The 22225-nt window shown below is 42.9% G+C and overlaps 1 protein-coding gene across 2 annotated transcripts in view; it reads left to right on the forward strand.

Moving 5' to 3' along the window:
• Positions 1-13910, forward strand: part of MAP3K21 (mitogen-activated protein kinase kinase kinase 21) — a 71604-nt gene extending 57694 nt beyond the window's left edge. Inside the window, exons 12-13 of one of the 2 annotated variants that reach the window (XM_060125521.1) lie at positions 12139-12219; positions 13839-13910. The gene's annotated coding sequence lies outside the window, so the exon portion shown is untranslated. Of the gene's footprint in view, positions 1-12138; positions 12220-13285; positions 13408-13838 lie in introns of those variants that run through there. The other variant, XM_060125522.1, reaches the window with a different exon arrangement.
• Positions 13911-22225: the final 8315 nt, after the last annotated feature.

Below are 22225 nucleotides of genomic sequence, written 5' to 3' on the forward strand. Positions count from 1 at the left end.
TGGAGCACTGTCTCTCCAGGAAGTTTTAACTTAGACTATTAAGGAATGTTTTCCACAGGAAATACATACCCAATGTTATTACATAAGTCTGTAGGAAAACATGTTATTTGAAAAAGAGGGCTTCCCTGGTGGCGCAGTGGTTAAGAATCCACCTGCCAATGCCGGGGACTTGGGTTCGAGCCCTGGTCCAGGAGGATCCCGCAGGCCGCGGAGCAACTAAGCCCGTGAGCCACAACTACTGAGCCCGTGTGCCACAACTACGGAAGCCCGCACACCTGGAGCCCGTGCTCCGCAATAAGAGAAGTCACTGCAATGAGAAGCCCGGGCACCGCAAAGAAGAGTAGCCCCCGCTCACCACAACTAGAGAAAGCCCTCACGCAGCAACGAAGACCCAATGCAGCCAAAAATAAATAAAAGAAAAGAAGAAAGAAAAACAGATTCCCCTACAAGAATACATTTTTTTTTAAGTAAGTTTGATCATGTGACTTGGTTGTGGGACAGCTCTAAAACTAGAAAAATCTCTACATTTTCTGGTTTAATAAGTATTGAATTTTTCAATCAACCAGGCCTTTTTCTCTGGAACAGGTCGTTATTTCTAGAGGTATAAACATGAGTCAAATCAATGGAGTTGGTCATAATTTTTCCTCCAATCTGTATTTTGCCCAAACTCAGCTGTTTCAAAAATTGAAGCATCCTGTTTGCCTTGCTTGCTTTGGGTTTTCTGCTTTCTGGACACTAGATGGTACTATATACATATTATTTCACAAGACAAGGACCACCAACCTAGCTTGGTTATTTGAAGAATTACAGCCAAATTTATACCCTTAGGAGAAAAAGGAAAGATAATGGATGTGATTTGAGAAAGTATTAGAAGGATGAGGAGAGGGGAGGAAAATGATTTTCCAGCAACAGTTACAGAGAAACAAGAAGATGATCTTCACTTTTTTTTATTTTATTGAAGTGCAGTTGATTTACAATGTTATGTTAATTTCTTCTGTAGAGCAAAGTGACTCAGTTATACATATATATTATTATATCTATATTATATATTTTTTCATTTTTTTTTCCATTATGGTTTGTCACAGGACACTGACTATAGCTCCCTGTGCTATATACAAGGATGATCTTTATAAAGTGATCTTTTTTTATACATCTGTTCCAAAGAGGGAGACAAGCAAGGAGCTTCAGAGCTGTAAGCTAGGTCAAATCTCCAAATGTGTATCTCCAGCATAGGCAGGATTGAATCAAATGTCTCGAGTACTAGGTGTCCCACCATTGTTAGACACTGAAAACAGAATTCTGTTTTCAGTGTTCTGTTTCAGAATTCTGAAAACAGAATTCTGCACTCAGTGTAAGCAGAGCCAAGGTATCAACATAACACAGTCCTGACTATGTCGTTGGAGGTCTGAATCTAACCACGTCCGAAGTTAGCCCTACAGCAAGAATTTTCAGTTGTGTGATCCAATGTGTTCCCTTTTCACTTAAGCCAGCTTGAGTGTGTTTTACTCTGCAACTGCAAGCACATTTGCAAGGCTATATCTGATGAACTGGGATGAACAGAGAACAAACTGGACAGAGTAAACAGTCAACATACACATGCAGGAGTGAGTTATGCTTATGTTTATAACTTGGGTCAAGTGTTCAAATGTGACAAAATTATTCTCTTCAGAAAAATAGATGCTCAGGATATCCCATTAGCTGCAGCAGGAGTCTTAAAGTGACGCTAGATATTTATAGGCTAGTAGATAGTAAGACGAAATGCTAAAGAGATTCTGCAGGTTTGGCACAAAATGCTCAGCTATATTCTATGTGGATAATTTGATAGGATTCTATAAGATCATCTTGCTGATGAACTTTCTCTCTTGCATAGGAATGCTTCAGAGTTACTCCGCCCAAATAAAGGATTTTCTCATCTTTGAAGATTCTTTGTAGGTGTTAACTTTCTCCGTGGTAGCAATAGTCACGAAGCTGGAGTCATAATTTGGGAACTCTGGGTCTGCTCTAGAGATGAATTTCAACAGAACACTCAGGCTTCTTTAAATGATATTTAATTAGATAGATACATTGAATTAAAATAAAATTTAATGAAAATGACAATCTAAGACAGCCTCAAGGAAACAGATAATTCATTTCTTCTTCTTTCGCATTTTCAGAGACTGAATACAGTTAAGAAATGTAACAGTTAATTTGTGGTTGTGATAGCCGATTTGCAAATGAATCGTTAAAAAAATCACTTCTTTCATACTTAATAGAAATGAATTTAGTGAGTTCACATCCCTAAAGATAAGGACACTTTTTGGGACTGCCCTGGTGGTGCAGTGGTTAAGAATCCGCCTGCCAATGCAGGGGACATGGGTTCGAGCCCTGGTCGGGAAGATCTGGTCCGGGAAGATCCCACATGCCGCAGAGCAACTAAGCCCGTGCACCACAACTACTGAGCCTGCACTCTAGAGCCCATGAGCCACAACTACTGAGCCTGCGTGCCGCAACTGCTGAAGCCCGTGTACCTAGAGCCTGTGTTCTGCAGCAAGAGAAGCCACCTCAATGAGAAGCCCGCACACCGCAATGAAGAGTAGCCCCCGCTTGCCTCAACTAGAGAAAGCCCGTGCGCAATGAAGACCCAATGTGGCCAAAAATAAATAAATAAATTTATTTTAAAAAATAATAATAAGGACATTTTTCATTCTGAAGCTTGAAAACTCCTTATTTTCCTTGAAGGTGCCCTAGCTTGCCTCTCTGTGCTCTGTTTATCTCTGTGAAGACCTCTTCCGAACAGTCTCACCCTCACTTCTCACCCTGTGATTCCCCTTCCCTCTCAGGACTTTGTTCATCAGTCAGGTTCTTCCCTTTCACATTTAGTTTCTTTCTATCTGTTGAGTCTGCAATGGTTAATGTTATATGCATCAGCCTGATTGGGTCACAAGTGCCCAGATATTTGGTCAAACATTATCCTGGGTGTTTCTCTCAATAGATAGATGATAGATAGATAGATAGATAGATAGAATATATACATATATATTCTACTGGCTCTGTTTCTCTGAAGAATCTTGACTAATACAGGATCCTTCTCTATCTTAAAAAACAAGAAAAAGAAAGAAAAAGAAAAGAAAGATGAGTGAATCTTGTTGCCTCTTAGAAAGATAAAATAAAATTTGTCATCTTATTGGACCCCAACACCATCTCTGGCAGTCATCTTCCTTTTCCCCATTTCAACTTCTCTCTTAGGTATCTGTGGTCTGTGGTCGCTCTCCCACTTCTTAATTGCTGGCTTTTGGATCCCTTACAAATCTGGTTTCTCCCCTCTCCACACAAACTGTAGCCTTGAAGGAAATCGGTGACCTCTGGATTGCAAAGGTCTGTATCCCTTCTCAGTCCTTATTCTTTTGGCCTCTTCTGTGCTAACATGGCCAATAAAAGGTTCCTTTAAAATTGCAAAAGTTTCCTTTCAGGAAATTTGAAAAGTTCTGAAAAGTGCAGAGGAGGAAAAACCTCACCTGTAATCACAATACTCAGAGATAACTACTTGTTGGTGTTTTTGGTTCATCTTCTTCCTATATTTTTTTCCCATAGTATACATACTGTTTTAGATCAAATTTGTGATCATACTACATGTCCTTTGAACATCTGTTTTCCTTTTACGTTGAATATATTATGGATATTTCTCCATGCCAATAAATATTCTTCTGCAATAATTTTTTTCATGCCAGCGAATCTGATCATCATATTGATACATTAAAACTTATTTTTGGGCTTCCCTGGTGGCGCAGTGGTTGAGAGTCCGCCTGCCGATGCAGGAGACACGGGTTCGTGAACCGGTCCGGGAAGATCCCACATGCCGCGGAGCGGCTGTGCCCGTGAGCCATGGCCGCTGAGCCTGTGCGTCCGGAGCTTGTGCTCTGCAACGGGAGAGGCCACAACAGTGAGAGGCCCGCATACTGCAAAAAAACAAAACAAACAAAAAACATATTTTTATCTCTTTCCCACTCTTAGGTGTTTAAGTTGTTTCCATTAAATATATATATATGTATATAGTCAAGAAGAGTGAAACTCAAGCAGGAGCAATGTTAGCTAATGAGTTCTTACAGATTTCCTTGGAGAAGGAACAGCAAGGTCTGAATTGGGCATGGTGAGCTTTCAGAACTAACACACGTTCTCTGTCATTCTGTCCTGAGGTGAGAGGTGTATTTAACCCAAAGAGTATGGAGAACCTCCCTCTCAAAGCTGGATTAATCCTGAGTTGAGATGTGTTGGGAGCATAAATGATCTTGGGAGGTCCCAAGTGGACTTGGCATTGAGTAGAATATTTCTTCCATCTTTGGTTAAGTCTTCTATTGAGGAACATTCTATCTTGGAATAGATGAGAGCTTTTATAAGTCCTGCGAATGCTATCAGATAGAATTTTAGCAATCTTGAAATAGATAGCTCTGGGGGAGTACATTTCTCTCTCTGGGCTTCAGTTTCCTCATACCTAGGGGGAATGTATGTTTAGACATTCTCTAGGATTCCCTCCTGTAATTCCATGATCCTGTACACAGAAATGAATGAAGAAGTTCTCCTTCTGTCTTGTCCACGTGGATTACCACGACAGCTGCCCACGCCCAATTAGCACGTCACAACGAAACATGCAGTCACGGGCCATGGAATACCTGGTGGGAACTAGGTCTCCACAAGAGGAAAGGCTAAGTGGATAAGGAACAGACTTTGTGGGAATCAGAGGGAGCCAAAGTGCTGAGTTTTATCAGATGCAAAGCAAGAAGGAAATGAGTCATTTGGAGGGTACAGTAAAAAATCAATGGAAGAGTCCTAGCTTAGAATCAATAGGCGTAAAATTGCAGGAAGTTGTCCTTTGTTTAAACTAGGATTTTTCAGCTTCAGTACAATTGACATTCTGGGTCTGAGAAGTCTTTGCTGGGGGTCGTCCTGTGCATTGTAGGATGTTTAGCAGTACCGTTAAACGCCAATAGCACACTCTCCCACAATATGACAACCAAAAATGTCTCCAGGTATCTCCTGGTGGGGTGGGGCGGAGTGGGGGCAGTGACAACATCTCCCTTCCCCTTTTGGGAGTCACTGCTTTAAACTTAATCATCCTTAGCAAATAGGGATCCGACCAGTCAGGAAGGAATTCTTGGAGAATTTAATTCTGTAATGAACCACGAAGTTAAAGTAAAATGATAGAAAAGGGCTTAATTTTTGTAAGTAAAACATCTGGTTTATAAGAGCAAACAGCATGAAATTATTTCCAAACAATTTAGATTGTCTTTTAATAATGTATGACAAATATTCTTTTTTTTTAATTTTTAAAATAAATTTATTTATTATTGGCTGTGTGGGGTCTTCGTTGCAGCGCGCGGGCTTTCTCTAGCTGTGGTGAGCGGGGGCTACTCTTCATTGTGGTGCGTGGGCTTCTCATTGCGGTGGCTTCTCTTGTTGTGGAGCACGGACTCTAGGCACGTGCGCTTCAGTAGTTGTGGCATGTGGGCTCAGTAGTTGTGGCACACGGGCTTAATTGCTCCACAGCATGTGGGATCTTCCCGGACCAGGACTCAAACCCGTGTCCCCTACATTGGCAGGCAGATTCTTAACCACTGCACCACCAGGGAAGTCCCAATAATGTATGATAAATAATCTTTAAAAGAGGGGCTAACATTTGACCCTTGAAAATAATTTAAATAAGATCTCTTGCAGGATGAGGGAGGAACATAAACGACTATAAGTGTTTCAAGTAGAAAGGGATTTAATATAGGGAATTAGGTTCTTACAAAACTGTTGGAAGGACAGGAGGAGTAAAAGTTGGGGATCTACACAATCTTTCAGGTCCACCATTGCAGGCTTGGTTACAGCCAGGGCATAGCTTCTGTCACCTTTCGGTCAGAAATCTGCAGAAAGCCTCTGCCCATGTCCAAGAGACAGTGTTGATCAGGTGTCTCGAAGACACTGATCTTATGCAGAACCCGTATTTCCACAGCGTCTGATGGACAAAGTGGAATGGGTTCTAACTCCCTTCTATTTCTTAAAGCTAGCGTGAGTCTATCTCATTGGTAAAATTATATTTAAAACCTTCCTATCAAGAAGCCTAGAGAATACAATTCCCAGGCATCCAGCTGCTATAAGACAGGAGAGACTATAGGAAGGAGTGGGAATGCTGCTGGCTGCAACAGATAATATCCAACACAGAAATCTTTCTCAACTGTTTTGTTTACTGAATAGCTCAAACAGTATATTTCCCAGTCTTTCCTGCTCCTTGACTCTTGGGCCAAAAATTTTCCCAAGCTTCTATCCATTCACGACACTATTCAAGCATATGAACTCAAGTAGTTCAAATCAATTACCTGGAGAAAAGAATAATAATGGAAAAGTTCTCTAGTGATGACTAATTGTGCACAACTACAATTAGATCTTTAGTTGAAGGCGTTTTGAAATTGCTTTAAGCATGTAGTTAAAGGCATGAACAAAAGTGGTTATTTTTCTTTAAATTTCAAAATCTAATTAGTCATCTGAAAATTGCCATGACGTATGAAAGCTTTCCGTTGACCTTCTTCATACTAGTAAGTTACCACAGGAGGCATTTTCCTAGCATTTCCTTAAAACAGCATCACCAAAAATATCTCTTGCCAGAGCCTCATTAGGTGCTGTCATTTGTGGAAGAACCATCTCTGGGTGTTTATCAGGCTATTACCCATAATGTTAGAGAATCTGGTTGTGTCTTTGCTGGCAATGAAGAGCCTATTGAGGAGGCTGGGGAAGATAATCATATGCAAGGTTGAGCGATACAAGAAGAGATACAAGAAGATCACTCACACAAAGAAATGTCACTCACACAAAGAAATGTCCCTAGGCTCCAATTGGCTCAAGAAATGGGATAGAATTCACAAAGTAGTTTCAGAATGAAGATTTATTCCAATTTAAATACAGAAAGGAAGAGAGAGAGAGAACATAATATTTTTAAATGGGAAAAGACTTCATTTCCTCAAAGAAGATGTAAGAACTCCTGAAAGCCTTCAAGTGTGCAGAGTCCTTGATTAGTATAACCCTGGTCTCTACACTCTTGTCTGTATTGCCTATGGTCTTTAACATAGGCAATTTAAAGAGTTAGCAGAGGCTAATGAGAGCAATAATCCACAAGACTGTTGCTACTAAAACAAATTTCTATATTACTGGGTACCTCTAGGTACTTAGAAATTTCCATTTACAATGGACAGATCATCCAGACAGAAAATTCAGAAGGAAAATTTGGTCTTAGTAACACATTAGACCAAATGTGTGTGTGTATATATATATATAGAGAGAGAGAGAGAGAGAGAGAGAGAGAGAGACATTCCATCTAAAAGCAACAACAGAATACACATTTTTTCAAGTGCACATGGAACATTCTCCAGGGTAGATAACATGCTGGGCCACAAAATAACTCTTGACAAATTTAAGAGGATAGAAACTATATCAGGCATTTTTCCTCAGCCACAGTGGTATGAAACTAGAAATCAGTTACAGAAAGAAAAATAGGAAACAAACACATGGACACTCAACAACATGCTGCTGAAAAAACAATGGGTCAATGAAGAAATCAAAGAGGAAATCAGAAAATACCTCAAGACAGATGAAAATGGAAACACAACTTTCCAAAATCTGTAAGATGCAGCAAAAGCTGTTCTAAAAGGGAAGTTTATAGCAATAGAGACCTACCTCAAGAAACAAGAAAAATTTCAAAAAACAACTTAACGAAATTCCTTTCTAACAAAGGAATTAGAAAAAATAAATAAATAAATAAAGCTCAACATCAACAGAAGGAAGGAAATGATAAATATCAGAGAGGAAATAAATAAAATAGAGACCAAAAAATATAATAGAAAAGATCAGTGAAACCAAGAGCTGGCTTTTTTGAAAAAGTAAACAAGACTGATAAACATCTAGCCAGGCTCATCAAGACAAAAAGAGAGAGGACCCAAATAAAATAAGAAGTAAAAGAAGAGAAATAACAACTGATATCACATAAAAGCAAAAAGTCATAAGAGACTACTCCAAACAGTTATATGCCAACAAATTGGACAACCTAGAAGAAATGGACAAATTTCTAGAAACATTACAACCTTCCAAGACTGAATCAGGAAGAAATAGACAATCTGAATGGACCTATCACGAGTAGTGAAATTGAATTTGTAATTAAAAAAAAAAAAATCCCAGCAAGCAAAAGTCCAGAACCTGATGGTTTCATAGGGGAATTCTACCAAACATATGAAGAAAAAAGCTAATAGCTATCCTTCTCAAACTATTCCCCAAAATTGAAGAGCTGGGAACACTCTCAACTTCATTCTGTGAGGCCACCTGATATCAGAACAAGACAAGGACAATACAGAAAAGGAAAATTAAAAGCCAATATCTCTGATGAATATAGATGCAAAACTTCTCAACAAAATATTAGCAAACTGAATTCAACAAAATATAAAAAGTATCATACACCATGATCAAGTGGGATTTATTCCAGGGATGCAAGGATAGTTCAGTATTCACAAATCACTCAATGTGATACCCCACATTAACAAAAGAAGGAATAAAAATCACATGATCATCTCAGTAGATGCAGAAAAATGTATTTGACAAAATTCAATATCCATTCATGATAAAAACTCTCATCAAAGTTGGTAGAGAGGGTGTATGTTGGTATATCTCAAAATAATAAAGGCCATTTATGATAAACCCACTGCTGACATCATACTCAGTGGTGAAAAGCTGAAAACCTTTCCTCTAAAATCACGAACAAGACAAGCATGCCCACTCTCACCACTTTTATCCAACATAGTTTTGGAAGTCCTAGCCACAGAAATCAGGCAAGAAAAAGAAATAGAAGGCATCCAAATTGGAAGAGAAGAAGTAAAACCGTCACTATTTGCAGATGGCATGACAATGTATATATAAAACCCTAAAGTCCCCACCAAAAAACCATTACAACTAATAAATGAATTCAGCAAAGTTTCAGGATACAAGATTAATATACAGAAATCTGTTGCTTTTCTATACACTAATAATGAACTATCCAAAACCTAGAAAACAATCCTGTTTAAAATCACACCAAAAACAAAACAAAACCCTATGAATAAACTTACCAAGGAGGTGAAAGACCTATATTCTGAAAACTATAAAACATCGATGAAGGAAATTGAAGATGATACAAAGAAATGGAATGATATCCCATATTCATGAATTAGAAGAATTAATATTGTTAAAATGTTCATACTGCCCAAAGTAGTCTACAGATTTAATGCAATCCCTATAAAAATATCTATGACATTTTTCAGAGAACTAGAATAGGTAATCCTAAAATATATATGGACCCACAAAAGACCCTGAATTGCCAAAGCAATCTTGAGAAAAAAGAACAGAGCTGGAGGTATTACACTCCCTGATTTCAGATTATGCTACAAAGCTACAGTAATCAAAACAGCATGGTACTGGCACAAAAACATAGATCAACAGAACAGAATAGAAAGCCCAGAAATAAGCCCACACACTTATGGTCAATTAATCTATGACAAAGGAGTAAAGAATATATAATGGAGAAAAGACAGTCTCTTCAATAAATGGTGCAAGGAAAACTGAACAGCTACATGTAAAATATGGATTTGTGACATAACTTTCCCTCTTTTAAAAAAAAAAGTCCTCTTATATTAGAAAAAACTCAGTTATTAGGGTATTATATTTATTCCAATAATTTAAATTTAATTTATTTTTATCACTGTGATATTAAAGGTACTACCTCAGTCACCCTTGGAGTTGAGTATAAAAGTTGGCATCATGTTGGCTTCTCAATTGCTTGATTAATACAGAATATTTATCAAAATAAAATACCAAAAAGCCTGGCTTTGTCTCAAACTTGATTTTCTTATACCAGAAGCACTATTTAATGAGACACTTAGAATTCCATAACACCCACCATGGTGCTGTCACAAATGATGCCACTGTTAGAGAAGATGAAAAAGGTGAAGTAGAAGAAAGCCAAGTGAGAAACACTCTCCTCAAAGGAATGCAGAGGAAGAACTTGAAAAGAAGGATGGAATTGACGAAGAAAGCACAGAGGGAGGGAAAGGGGAAGGGCAGTCGGTGCTTTTGTTAATCTGTTGGTAAATTCCAAATGTTTAGAGTGTGCTTTGTACACCAGGGCTATCTATGGAATTTCATCGTCTAGGAATACTTTGGGGTAGGAGTCTTCTCATGCTCGATAGTATAATCAAGACAAATTTTAGCTGAGAACTGAGGCAGTATGGTACTTCCTTGACTTGTTTTGCAGTATTTCCTTTCTCTAATTACCTAATTATAGTACGTTCTTTCACCATTAGCAAAAGACTCTCAACCCAAATACTGATTCCTGGCAATCTGTGTTCTCAGCGAGCACCAATGAGCATCTACTAGGCACAGGCTCACGAGGGCTCCTTCTGAAATGAGAATGGCCCTTGTTTGTCAGTGCTGAGCACAATCTCCCCAGATGTCTGCAAAATCTTTTATCAGATCATTTAAAATTGCCTGAAATCTGGATAAGTAAGGCACGTGTTATTAGTTGCCAAGATCCACTTATTTGGGAATCACTGAGCTTTTGAAAGAAAAACAAATGTAGTAAATAGGCATGACCCAGCCTAAGTTTCAGTATCTTAGAAACTAAACCCACCAGAGGGAGACAGACTGAACAATTCAATTTATCAATCTGGACTAATACCTTTATCCAAAAGAGATCCTTCAAGTTATACCACTTAAGATAAAGATTATGTCTATTCACTAAAAGCATGCAATACAGTAAGTCTGCTCAGTGGTTTAGGGCAGAAGCACTGATTTTACATGTATAATTTCCTTTTGAAACCAGAAAACACACCTTCACTGTTTTTTAGTTCACATCCCCCCCAAAATCAAAATTCATAAGATGGATAAAAATCAAGTGGGTGGCTCTCTACTTTACAAAAACATTAAGCCTCAGAGTTATTTTCAATAGTGAAATTCGCTCTTTTGTTCCGGCTTCCCTTAAAGGTGTTTACCAGTTGAGAGGAAAACACAGGCCACTCCGGTTTAGGGGGGTTGGGAGTTGGAGAAGTTACTGCCAAAGGGAAATTAATCAACGGGAAGACAGAGCAGGTCTGGACAGCTAGAACAATGAACTGCCGTATACACGTGCAACGAAATGTTAATACTGCTCTAGTAATACAATGAACCTTCCTAAAACATAATGTTATCCTGTTTAAAATCTTTGGTTCAAAATCTCAGTGACTCCCTCAGGTCCAGAATTTGGTAGATGTTCCCTTAGCAGCAGGGGCTCCTTCAGTTACCAGCAGCAGCTGATGCTTTGAGCATGTCTCCACGTCTCTCTCACTCCCAGAACTCAGGGACACGTGTCTCCCTCAACCTGCTCTGTGGTTACGTGGCTCTGGCCATCATGCAGCCTCTTACCTCTGCCTGGACTGTCTTTCCTACTTTCGCTCCAACCCTGGCCTCAGTCTCCTCCCTCTCCTGCTGCCAAAGTACACCTTGTCCGCCTGATAAACTCCTACACATCCTCAAGAGCCAGCTTAAGGATTCACTTTTCTGCAAAGCTTTCACTCACTTCCCAGATCTGATCCATCATTGTAGCCAGGGACTGAGGGTCCCTGAAGAGAGTGTAAAGTGGGATGATGACTTTCCAGTAGTTTCAAACTGAGCTGAATCAAGAAGAATGTTGCTCTGTTCATGACCTTGCTGCCTATGGAGAATTCATGGTAAGCTGTGTTGATGAGGACCCAAGGCTGTTTGGAATCCAATGTCTTGAAGAATGGGCCTTGAACAATGAGTGTATCAGGGCTTTCTCACAAAAGGAGGTGAATAGTATTGAGAACAAAAGTGATTTCATTTATAACGGAAGAGGGAGAAAAATGAAGATATACAGGTGGAGATGCTATAGATATTACTATTTACCTAGGTTTGTGTTCTAAAAGTAGCCAGATAAGTGGTGGAATCCTGTACTTGACTAAACAAGCAAAGAGATCGTTTCATATTTGTAACTTCAAAGTATATTGATTAACTCATGTTTGGACCAGATGATGGTAGAGGTACATTTCTCTCTATTATCTATCTCTTTGGTGTTTCCAGAGCACTCTTACATTATCACTGTTGTCCTTTCATTAGTCTGCTGAGCTGTCAGCGTGATGAGGTCAGAGTTTTGCTCATTCTGGTGTCTCCAGCGACTAGCAGAGTTTTTGACACATGGTAGGTATTTGATAAGTATTTGTGGAATAAACTGATGTGTATATAATGTCATAGTTTGGTTTCTCTCATTTACTGTCGTGTCTCTGGAACCTAAAACAACATCAGCATGTTGTTGGATGCTCTCAGGAAATATTTCTTTTTTTTTTTTGCTTTATCTTTTTTTTTTAACACCTTTATTAGAGTATAATTGCTTTACAATGGTGTGTTAGTTTCTGTTTTATAACAAAGTGAATCAGCTATACGTATACATATACCCCCATATCTCCCCCCTCTTGCGTCTCCCTCCCTCCCACCCTCCCTATCCCACCCCTCTAGGTGGTCACAAAGCACCGAGCTGATCTCCCTGTGCTATGCGGCTGCTTCCCACTAGCTATCTATTTTACATTTGGTAGTGTATATATGTCCATGCCACTCTCTCACTTCGTCCCAGCTTACCCTTCCCCCTCCCCATGTCCTCAAGTCCATTCTCTACGTCTGCGTCTTTATTCCTGTCCTGCCCCTACATTCTTCAAAACCATTTTTTTTCTTTAGATTCCATATATATGTGTTAGCATACGGTATTTGTTTTTCTCTTTCTGACTTACTTCACTCTGTAGGACAGACTCTAGGTCCATCCACCTCACTACAAATAATTCAATTTTGTTTCTTTTTAAGGTTGAGTAATATTCCATTGTAGATATGTGCCACATCTTCTTTATCCATTCATCTGTCAATGGGCACTTAGGTTGATTCCATGTCCTGGCTATTGTAAATAGAGCTGCAGTGAACATTGGGGTGCATGTGTCTTTTTGAATTATGGTTTTCTCAGGGTATATGCCCAGTAGTGGGATTGCTGGGTCATATGGTAGTTCTGTTTTTCGTTTTTTAAGGAACCTCCGCACTGTTCCCATAGTGGCTGTATCAATTTACATTCCCACCAGGAAATAGTTCTTAAACAAGTGAATATAGTAGAGCTGATCGTCTCTAGCCCTCACCTTTGACGTGAGGACATACTGCATGTCATGAGCCTAATACAGTGCCTGGTATGCATTAGCTACTCATTGTGTGTGCTTTTTCTTCTTGTCAGCTTGGAGAAGCAAGCTGAGGTGTTCTGGGAGAGGAAAAAACCCTCCTAGCTAGCATACAATGGATCCTCAGAGGGAATATGGCTACCATCAAGCCAACAGGACATTCATCACCTGATAGACGTATGCTTATCAGACCCTTAAAATGCTGTTTGATAATTGATGTTTATGATGGTAGAATGGTCCAGCTGAAAAGACGCTGCGAGTTCATCTAATCCATCCCTCAAATTATACAGGTGACAAAATGGGGCCTCATGAGCATCTAAGCAACGGGCCGTGAGTCCAAAGGTGTGTTGGTGCCGAGCAGGGGACAGAACTCAGGCCTCTTGTCTCCTAATCTGGAGCTCTTTCCATTCTACCAGGTTGTTGTAACAATAATTTGTATCAATTAGAAGGAAGATATTAGGCTTTTTTTTAAAAAAAGAGAGAGAGAGAAAAAGCCATTACTTCTAAATTTTTAAAAGAATGTTCTTTGGTTTGGGGAAGGCTGGAAAAGGACACAGCTGTGGGATCAACAACATACATTGAATTTTAGAATTCCTCATGTGTTTACAGATTTCACCATGAACCAAAAGTGGAGCGATTACCAGTTAAAGGTACTGAAGCCCTAAGTCCAGGAAATTCTGAGGTGCTGGGTGTCTGATGGGATTCCAGAATTGGTACCTTTTCTTGACCATCCACAGCAGGATCTGAGGTGTGAGCACTATCTGAGAGCAGAGGGCCTCGTTTGGTGTAGGAAGGGAGACGATCCACAAAGGATCTCCTGATCCCCCTGGCGGTGGAGGGCTGGCCCCAAAGGCAGACGAAGGATGTCTGAAGTTCTCCTTGTTGAGGGGCAGAGCAGAGAGGTTACACAGGTGGCTTCTGGAACAAAAGCCTGGAGTGTGAATTCCATTTGTACCACTCACTCATTTATCTTGGGCAACTTTAAAATTTCCAAAGCTTTGATTTCCTCATGTCGGAGAAGGGGACATTTCCCCCTCTACCCCTCTTGAGTTCTTGTGGCTGGACTAATAATAAAATTGACACAAGACAGATGAACAGGAGAAAAAGAAATGAATTTTAATTCAGGCACATGGAGGTCTCAGAGAAATGGGACCTAAGAAGTGGCCAAAGAGGACAGCTTTTATACTTTTTAGACAAAGAAACAATAAATTTGTGAGGAACTGATGGGACGAAAAAACTGAGGTTTTGGGTGCCCAAGGAGTGAAGAATCCAAACAGAGTTTGGGCTTGGGGTCAATTGAAGAAGGTCACAAGTTTTGTTTATAGAGGCTTCTCGGCCATCTCTGGTGATAAGGGTGTCCTTCCATCTCCAGATGCAGGGAGTACACCTTTCACCTGAGATATTTATTTCCTGCTTTCAGGGAGACAGAAAGGAGGGTCAGAGTGTCCCACTTGCACTGGCCACTTCTTAAGTCACTTTAATTCAAAATAATCAATATGCCATGAGGCACATTTTGGGGTGTCCTACCTGGGGCCCCAACACTAACTTGTAACATGGGTATGATAATACTAATAATAATAATGTTTGGGGAGTAATTTATCACAGTGCCTGGCACTTAGGATAAATTATTGAAAACTTTTAGTTGCAAAATACTTCATATGCATAGACATTTCTGGAAAAAGATCTAGTCGGGAAAGCCAAGCTCCACTCAGCAGGAACTGTTTGTCAGGGTTGTGCCTGACCCACTGGAGAGGAAAGGGCCTGGAAATTCTAACTTCCTATGATTGGATGGCTCAGCAGGTAACTCAGGGACAGTTACTAATGCCACACTTTCCTCTTCTTTGCCTTCAGCAAAACACTGCCATTCGTCTCCCCCACCTGGAGGGCAAAGCTCAGCTCCCTGGTTTGCCATCCTGGCTGGTCTCTAATGCCCTGGGAGAGCTTAATGGGCAAACACCCAATCTCCCTGGAGTTCTCCTTCACCCAACAAGAAATAAGAAGGGATCATTCCTTCCTGGAATCCCAGCGTTTCTGGATCTGCATTTTCCACGTGCCCTCCAGGCTGGAGAGCAGGGCTGTCTTTGAAGCACGGTCCATTTTATAATAGATAACATCTCTTCTTCCCCCCCTCCCCCCCCCCCCCCCCCCCCCCCCCGTACGCCGGCCTCTCACTGATGTGGCCTCTCCCATTGCGGAGCGCAGGCTCAGCAGCCATGGCTCACAGGCCCAGCCGCTTCACGGCATGTGGGATGTTCCCAGACCGGGGCACAAACCCGTGTCCCCTGCATCAGCAGGCGGACTCTCAACCACTGTGCCACCAGGGAAGCCCTAACATCTCTTTTTTAAACGCCTGTATTCTCTCTCTTGCATGCCAGGCCTGGTGGGAAGCAAAGGGCCTCCCCGAAGGAGACAAGCCCATTCTCCAGTTCACGTGCCCCCAGAAACATCACAGAGCCCTGCCTGTCCCTCCTGAGCACCGGTTCCCCAGAGACACAGGAGTAAAAAGGGAAGTCACTTGGTGTCCTATTTCTTAGAAGTCTGAACAATAGAAAGATTTCCTGTGAAACCAGCTGAGAGCTAAATATTCTTGGAAAGGGCCTACATGAGTCATATTTGCAGCATCTGGAGAAGAACACTTCCGTGAACCCCAAGAAGGCACAGGTGCTTCAGAGGGCGGCGGGAAACAAGTATCAAAGTCGTCATAGGGGTGTGTCACAGGGACACTCTCAACATTGGCTCTGGGCACAGAGTAGAGTATGTGAAGTTTGTTGTGTGTGTGTTTTACTTGCTAACTTTCCACCTCTGTCCCAGAGAGCCTGTGAAACCACCTAGCAAATCTCTTGGAAAGCAGTTAATAAATGTCTTAACTCAGTCTCTTGATTTAAAATGAAATCAAGCTTAGCTTTATCATTTTCCAGGGAGATTCTGGATTTTAAAAAGTAATTTTTAGGGGACTTCCCTGGTGGCGCAGTGGATAAGAATCCGTCTGCCAATTCAGGGGACACGGGTTTGAGCCCTGGTCCGGGAAGATCCCAAGTGCAGCGGAGCCACTAAGCCCGTGCGCCACAACTACTGAGCCTGTGCTCTGGAGCCCGTGAGCCACAACTACTGAACCCACGTGCTACAACTACTGAAGCCCGCGAGCCACAACTACTGAAGCCCGTGCGCCTAGAGCCCGAGCTCCACAACAAGAGAAGCCACCGCAGTGAGAAGCCCGCGCACCGCAACGAAGAGGAGTCCCCACTGGCCGCAACTAGAGAAAGCCCGTGCGCAGCAACGAAGACCCAGCGCAGCCAAAAATAAATAAAATAAATTTATTTTTTTTTAAAAAGTAATTATTAGTGAGAACATGCATAATTCAAACGGAAGGACTCATAAACGTGGCACTTCCAGCCAGAGTCAGGAAGGTGTGTGGCAGCGCCCCCCAGGAGCCCCATCCTTTCCACACGCACGGTTGCTGGATGTCCAGTCTCAGAGACCAGGGCTGTGGACAAAGGCGTCTCTCCCCCTCTCTCCTTCTCTCTTTCTCTGTAAAGTAGCTAAACTTCCTCAGTACTGATTACTCAACAAAGAAGATAGGAACTGCATTTTTTGAAGACCAAAACCTGGCCCATAGTTGTCCCTGTTGGGTTTGATCTTGTTTCCCTTCTTAAATGTAAGATTTCCCTTGAAGGAAGGGGGGTGTTTGGCCTCCAAGGCTAAGCTAAGGAAGAAATCTTCAACAAACAAAGGATGCCGCTCGCTATCAAGCCCTCAGCCCCTGCAGCCAGCCCCAACGGTGCACCGCGAGAGCTCTCAGGATGGGACAGAACAGGATACCTGTCCTCAGCAGCTGAGGTACATATCAAAGAAATGATCTCAATGAGCCCAGACTCTTGCATCTGCCCATACAGAGAAAAGCACTACATTCATTAACTTGAGATGTCTGGTTTTCTTTAATTAACTGCAATTAACAGACGTTCTGACTCCCTGGTCTTTGTTGCAAAAACCCCTATATATCCTGGCTCCGCCCTGACCTCTTTGGAGCTATCCCTCCAGCTATCTGAGAGGGTGTCTCCCAGGCCTAAGTTCTCAGCAAGTCCACCAAATAAAACATAATTCTCACCTTTTAGGTTGTGCAGATTCTTCCTGTGGACACTTCCTTTTTCTCAGAGTTTCTGCAGAATGTTTTCTCCAGGAAGACTTCACAGGAGACTGGTGTGAGCCGGCGTTGAAGGTAGGACCGAGATTTCTCTCTGTCTCTGCTCCCTTCATTTAAAACAAGCTCGGCCCCTGAATGGCTGGACTTTCTGGCCTCTCACCCTTACCTCCCCCGAATCCTGTGCAGTTGTTCTACTGTGGAGGCCCTTCTGGCTCTGCCCAGACTTCTCTCTGTGGGATGCCCTCCTCCCTTTCCCCTGAATAACTCCTAATCGTCCTTTGCTACAGTGCTCAAAATATGTGCCACACAGGGACTTCCCTGGTGGTCCAGTGGTAAAGAATCCGCCTTCCGATGTAGGGGACACGAGTTCAATCCCTGGTCAGGGAACTAAGATCCCCCATGTCGCGGGGCAACTGAGCCCGCATTCCACAACTGCTGAGCTCGCGTGCCTCACCTAGAGCCTGCGTGCCACAAACTACAGAGCCCATGCGCCCCAATAAAAAAAAAAAGTGCCACACACCAGCTGCTGGTCTAGGACAATCCGTTAGTGGCTTGTGACGAGACAAGAATGTTAAATGACTGACTCACTGAGCACACTGTTTAGTTCAGTTCTTGCTCTTTCTCAATGAAGGAAGCAGTGTGTGGATTTACCTTCTGACGCAAGCTCCCTTTCTGGTCACAGGCTGACCTGCCCGAGTCCAGGATTGATCCGTTCTCCTCTGGGAAACCCCCAGCAGCCCCTCCATGCCCACCTCATCTCTCCCTTATAGGGGAGCAGAATTTGCCACCCCAAAATGTGTCTCTTTGGCATAAGGATTAATTTAGGCTGATTATTTTTTAAATTATTAATTAATTAATTTATGGCTGCATTGGGTCTTCGTTGCCATGCGCGGGCTTCTCATTGCGGTGGCTTCTCTTGTTGCGGAGCACGGGCTCTAGGCGCACGGGCTTCAGTACTTGTGGCGTGTGGGCTTCAGTAGCTGTGGCTCGCGGGCTCTACAGCACAGGCTCAGTAGCTGTGGCACATGGGCTTAGTTGCTCCGCAGCATGGGGAATCCTCCCGGACCAGGGCTCGAACCCGTGTCCCCTGCATTGGCAGGTGGATTCTTAACCACTGCACCACCAGGGAAGTCCCTAGGCTGATTATTTTTAAGAGACAGAAGACTCAGGAAGTCTCTCTTTTTCCCTCCCTCTTAGCTGACTAAAGAATTTGGATAAAGGGTCAGTTCTCAGAATAGAGCTATCTCCAGAGGTATCTGCAGAGAACATGGCCTAGGTGTGGTGGGGAAACGCAGCAGGGCTTAGAGATCAGAGTTCACTCCGTGTCCCATTGTCTCTGCCTGGCCCAGCAAACATTTGTTTGCGGAACATTTGCTTTTTCATCTCCATGTCAATTGCCTTCCTCCCCTTTCAAGTCCCATATCCCTGCTCTTTTGTCTTTAGCTGAAGGTGGTGTTTAAGGTGAGGGCTTGGAGCATTTTGGTGAGTTACTCAGTTCTCCTGGGTCTCTGCCGTACATACGTCTTATTAAACTTCTGCTTGATTTTCTCCTGTTCATCTGTCTCATGCCAGTTAATTCTTAGGCCAACCAGGAGAACCTAGAAGGGCAGAAGAAAATGTCTTCCTTCCTGACACCCCACCTCACCCCACCAGTGTCAAAACACCTAGCAAACTCTATTGGAATCATCTATTTTCCCCAGGTTGTTTATAAGCATTTTTAAAATATTTGGGACTTGACACCTAATGGATGCTGAGGAAATATCTGTTGAATGAGTCAATAAATGACTTTTCAGTGTTTTCAATACTGAGCATTCATTCCTTTTGTATGGTTAACAACCTGGACGAGAATTTCTTTTTTTTCTGGACACATCACATGGCTTGTGGGATTTTAGTTCCCTGACCAGGGATCGACTCCGGGCCCTCAGCAGTGAAAGTGCAGAGTCGTAACCACTGGACCACCAGGGAAGTCCTTGGTGAGAATTTTTAATTAACTTTTTATGCAGTTCGGGGTATTGTACTTTCTGTTTTCCGAATATTTTAAGCCTTAACTAGGATTTCAAAGACAGAATAGATTTAGCCTTTCAGATAAATTTACCCTTTCCACAAATATCACACAGGAACCAGAAATGGGTTAAATTATGTTCACTTGAACCCCCTTTGATTACCATCAGCTTAAGTTGTAAATATGGTAGCATGGAAGGCAGGACATTTAGCTCTCACTAAACATGGTAAATATGTAAATGTAAATATGGTAGCATAGAAGGCAGGACATTTAGCTCTCACTAAACATGGTAAATATGTAAATGTAAATATGGTAGCATGGAAGGCAGGACGTTTAGCTCTCACACCCAGGTTGCTGGCTCTGTCTCTGCCCGTCTCCACTCTGGAATCTGCATGGGGTCTTGGTTATGCCTTCTCTCCACTCAGTGGTTCCTTGCTCAGGCCGTAGAGGAGCGACAGTGATGCAAAGATTTATCCTATCTTAGTGCTCCCAGGACACTCCTTATTTCCTGCTGAAGCCTCGGTTTCCTTAAACAAACCTCTGGAGCTCTGGGCGCTGTGAGACACAGCTGCAGCTTGGCTGAAGCTGCCATTTCAATAGTGTGTTTGTTTTCTCATGCTCTGCTTCCTTTGCTCATGAAAAGCCTTCCCTCTGATAAACAATAGGTCACCTGGACCCCTAAGTTTAAGAATAACATACACTCTACCCACAGTGCGTCTCCACCAAAAATACAGTGGTTGACAGAAATAGAAAACTCCCCAAGAGAAAAATAAAATGGATATGAGGACGAGCTAGTTAACCAAATTCCTGAGCCTCTGCCTTTCAACACAAATCTATCTGCTCATGTCTTTCTCCACACGGTGCACATTTGTCCCAGTGTATCGGGGGTGTGTGTGTGTGCACGCACGTCTTTTAAGTAAATACTCCAGGTGCATTTATAGACTTTTTAAAATAAATTTATTTATTTATTTATTTTTGGCTGTGTTGGGTCTTCGTTTCTACGCGAGGGCTTTCTCTAGTTGCGGCAAGCAGGGGCCACTCTTCATCACGGTGCGTGGGCCTCTCACTGTCGCGGCCTCTCTTGCTGCGGAGCACAGGCTCCAGATGCGCAGGCTCAGTAGTTGTGGCTCACGGGCTTAGCTGCTCCGCGGCATGTGGGATCTTCCTGGACCAGGGCACGAACCCGTGTCCCCTGCATTGGCAGGCGGACTCCCAACCGCTGCGCCACCAGGGAAGCCCCTAGTCTTTTTTGTAACTTAACTCCCCCCAACCCCTAACCCTGACTGACACCTACGCATTTGAGACTAAAACACCCAGAAGAAATCTTGAGCTGAGCACCCTAATGAGACAGGGGCTGCCTGGGTGGTATTGGACTCCATATTATAAGACTAATTCGATAAACTTAAATTTCTACAACCTGTTTCAGGGAGGAAACTAGCTTTCCTTTGGAATTGGCCTTCGAGCCAGAAGGTTATTACTTGGCTGTTGGCAGCCTTTAAACTGTTGGCAAAGGATGTTTTCCTTAGCGACAATTATACAAATCTGACATGCACAGGGTGTTTTTAAACTGTATAAAGTACTTTCATTTTCATTATCTCTTTGAATCCTTCCCAACTATAGACACTTCAGTCGTTTTAAGGGTGAAGCGTTTGGGGACTTCTCTGGTGGCGCAGTGGATAATAATCCGCCTGCCAATGCAGGGGACACGGGTTCGAGCCCTGGTCTGGGAAGATCCCACATGCCACGGAGCAACTAAGCCCGTGCACCACAGCTACTGAGCCTGCTCTCTAGAGCCCACGAGCCACAACTACTGAGCCTGTGTGCCACAACTACTGAAGCCCATGCGCCTAGAGCCCGTGCTCCACAACAAGAGAAGCCACCGCAATGAGAAGCCCATGCACCTCAACAAAGAGTACCTCCAACTTGCCGCAACAAGAGAAAGCCCTTGCGCAGCAACAAAGACCCAAAGCAGTCAAAAAAAAAAAAAAGGATGAAGCGTTTGAGACTGAGAGATTTTAGGTATTTTGCCCCAAATCACACAGAGAGTAAATGGCAAACCTGGACTCCATGCCCCATATTCTGACCCCTGTTCTGGCATCTTCCTCCCTGCCTTCTGTGGGCTGAGGAGTAGCAAATACATATTCATGACATTATCACCACTCTTTTTGTTTTTCCCCAGTCTGGCTGGATTGAGAAAAAATCTGCAAGGGCAGCAGCTGTTACATCACACTGGGGCGGCGTTGGTGGGGGCCAGTGGATGCCCGCTGGTCTTCAACATGCCTGCTCCTCCCAGGGCCTGATCAGCTCTCTGGGTGTAGGTCTTGAAACTGAGCAGGACCCTGTGGGGCTCCTGGACATGGAAGCCTTTCTGTGTCCCCCATTTCTTGTTTGTAGGGAACAGACTCCAGCCTCCGTGACCTTCCCTGAGTCCCAAGGGCACATTCAAACAGTTGCTAATCAGGGAAGGGAGGGGTTGCAGAGACAAGGGAGAAGCAGTCAAGAAACAATAGCGCAGCCTTGGGGCAGGTCCTGGTTCCCCCTCAAGGGATACACATAAGAGTATCTGTGCACTCTTCTGCAGAACTAAAACCCCCAACAAATGGAAGATGTTAACTACTTGATGAAGCGTTCTTTATTCCTCGAGAACCAGAGAAGCTCATCCGGAGACCACCTGAGGCCAGATTTTAAAAATGCAGGCCCTGGGGCTTCCCTGGTGGCGCAGTGGTTGAGAGTCCGCCTGCCAATGCAGGGGACGCGGGTTCGTGCCCTGGTCCGGGAGGATCCCACATGCCGCGGAGCGGCTGGGCCCGTGAGCCATGGCCGCTGGGCCTGCGCGTCCGGAGCCGGTGCTCC

The sequence above is a fragment of the Lagenorhynchus albirostris genome, chromosome 16 (genome assembly GCF_949774975.1).
Source record: "Lagenorhynchus albirostris chromosome 16, mLagAlb1.1, whole genome shotgun sequence".
Lineage (NCBI taxonomy): Eukaryota > Metazoa > Chordata > Mammalia > Artiodactyla > Delphinidae > Lagenorhynchus > Lagenorhynchus albirostris.